Here is a 3,295-nt window from a genome sequence, read left to right as displayed (position 1 = left end):
ACATACGACAACGGTTTTTGTGAAAAACCGTTGTTGTATGTGCGTGGTTGTATGCAGAATTTCTTGTAGTGATTATTGAAATTTTTCAGATGATTTTTGGTGAGTAGCAATGAGTTTTATTTAGTACATGGCATATATATAATTGGGTAGTGATTGATTTGTTTCGAATTTTGGAGTTGATTGAACACACAGAACCTGGAAAGAAATCTGAAAAACAAGGTAACATATATATAGTCCCTCTTGTACACTAAAAAAAGTGGAGAAAAAAGCTAAATCCGATAATTTCTTGCATAATTTTTTGTGGAAATTGTTTCCAGTATATCAGGAGAAAGTCCGACTTACGATGTCCTAAAACTATGTTTTATCTGCTGCTACCTTGTCGAGGCATCACCAAGCGTCAGATGTTAGCATTTTATACTTTGTGAAAACAATATTCCTATGATATAGAGTAAGAAGGTTGTATGAAATAACTTTAAGATTCTTCTTCAGTCATGTGAGTATTTAGTATGCACGACTAAGAAAACTATATATATTGAAACAATTAAACCTCACATTAGTAGTATTTAAAGTTTTACAATGTTTTCTCTTAATTAAGTTTGGTTGATATGCATATTAGAAGGTTAGTGAAAAGTATTAGGAAAACTATCAGACTAATCTAAGTATTAGCTAGAAAGCTGAAAAATATTATGAGTTATTTTCATGTTACTAAAAACTAAATGCTTATATATAGACGAATTGACAATTTGGAAGTAATTTATTAGTTTTACTATAAAGTCTAAATTCGTCTATAATTTTGAAGTACTATCGTATGGTGTATGTCAATGAGTTTCAATTTTAGGCTTATAATTGTGAATTTTATGTATAAACCATTAAGATTAAATTACGACAATTTAGTTGTAGTCTTTGACTAAAACGACATTCGAATTAAGTATATCGACATAAAATATTATAGCAATTGAGAACTTATTAAACAAAATAAATTGGTCAATGAATACATTATTACTGAATTAATAATCATTTGACCTAAAATCATGCAAATTAAGATGTTTGAGTATCATACAGTAATTAATGTTGGACTTGATTACTAAAAGATTTTTGGTATATACATTTTGTTTTCATTATGAAATTCATTCAGTTATGATATTTTTCATCTTGAGAAAAATATCAATTAAGTTGGACCGAGAATAAAACATTGAGTTTATTCATTAAGTTATATTAAGGAATATGATACATGTGATATATGGAAAATAATACTCACTATAAGAGAACATATCGACATGATTAGCGTATTTATTTCTTAACTTTGGATTATGATTAATTTCTTGACTATTCATTTCATTTGAAATATGTAGACCAAGCGAGAGAATGTTAGATTATTTTAGTAAAGTATTTTAAATAATTTTATTGTGGTCAACATATTTCATTAAAATAAATGTAAGAGACGTCTCATTTTTAAAATGTGATAAATCAATAATATTATCTGGATTAAGATGATAAATATTTTGAGATTTGATTTATCATATCCAAGATAAATATCATCAGTATAAATCACAATAAATTCAAACTCTATATGATGGCTCGATAACATCTATAAATAGTTTCATACATGTCCCTAAATCAATTCGGTTATTCAGAAATATATCATCTCATAAATTACATATAGATTTAGAAGATCTATGTTTTCGGTGTTTGTGGATCTCATTAGTTGCCGTCTCAAATTCAATTTCAATGACTAAAAGTTAGAAGTCGTTTATGTCTTTAATTTTTCGCATATCGATCTTTACGTGTTATGTTGTAAGTATGTAGATCGAATTTAGTTCAGTGTTATGTTATATTTCTAGCATACTTTCACTCACAGTGCCGCTCGACTCCTCCGGGTTTAAAATCCTCGTTAAACATGGCAAAAATGTAAGTCTCAATGTCATTTCCAGGCCTCCTTGGTGTCCCTACTCCTGATTATATAAATGTTGAATTAAATTGTCTACATATCTCTGAGCATTCTCTGCAGTTGCCTCACTAGATCCATCAGTAGGCCATTCAGTTTCGGAAGCGAGAATCTCGACGCCTGTTCCTCCGACCTTGAGTAATTAGACTCGTTACAGTATTTTCTGTCGAGAAGATGCCCTGGGAGGGAGGATATGATGCTGCTAATACTCCCATGGAGACTGCTGTGCTAAGAGTCGAGGTTTTGCATTGCGCCAGGCACGTAGGCTGCTAAATCCCCTGGAATCACTTCACTTCCTGCTGATATGCATAACATATTCACCGATGATTGGTATGGCACCACATACATTGGTCTCGACCCACGGACAAGTCGGAGGCAAGTGCTTCGAGATCTTCGTTCCTTGTGCCGATGATCACCGATATTCCGGAATATTTAAGATGATCAGCACATCTGGCTTTTTTAGATGCTTCTTGCTTGTAGTTCTTATATAACTTCTGCAGGCGCTGGAAGATTGTCCCCTAGTAGTCCATAGTTGATACCAATAGCTCGGGGACCTCAAGAAAGCAAGAAATTAATTAATAATAACAATTCGAAGGAAATAAAATAATATAAATGTTGTAGCACTAGATATAAACAAGCGGACAACTACTTGTCAAAAACTGTCTTTAGCCCAGGCTTAGGTCTCACAGGTCAATTTTGTGAAACTGGTCTCCAATCCGATCTAATTCATGAAAAATTATTATTTTTTATGATAAAAATATTACTTTTCACTTTAAGTATGAATCGTATTTACCCGTCTCATGTAAAAAGATATATGAGATCATTTCACAAGAAACCTACTGACCGACGATTTCGGTTGAGAATAAATCTAGCAAGCGGACTAGGTCAAGTAATAGTATTTGGAGATGAGTCCAGGTATCGTACTCACAGAGATCGATGTTTAATTACTAGAATATGAATTATTTTTCGTAATTTAGGCTAATAAAGTTCAACTGATGGGAGATTAATTACTTAAAACTAAATAAAACAATTTAAATAAATTTTTAGAAGCAAAAATAATCCAAACTATTAATTTAGACGGAAATTCAAATTATTTAAAGACGACTAAGGCGCACAACGGTATCGAGACAAACTTATAATCCATGTGTCAAATTTAAATTCAATAAATTAATTATTTTATTCAGGACGAAATTTCCAAACTTATTTATTAAACGATTCCTCGAATTAATAAACCTAATTAAATCTAACAGTCCAATTATTTCTAACTGAATTTAATTAGATTCAACCGCATTAAATCGCTGTGAAATTCCAGTTTTTCGACCTAAAGCCGCACACTGAAATCGAATATTA

The sequence above is a fragment of the Primulina huaijiensis genome, chromosome 10, assembly GCF_012295235.1.
Source record: "Primulina huaijiensis isolate GDHJ02 chromosome 10, ASM1229523v2, whole genome shotgun sequence".
Lineage (NCBI taxonomy): Eukaryota > Viridiplantae > Streptophyta > Magnoliopsida > Lamiales > Gesneriaceae > Primulina > Primulina huaijiensis.
This window is presented reverse-complemented; position numbering follows the sequence as displayed.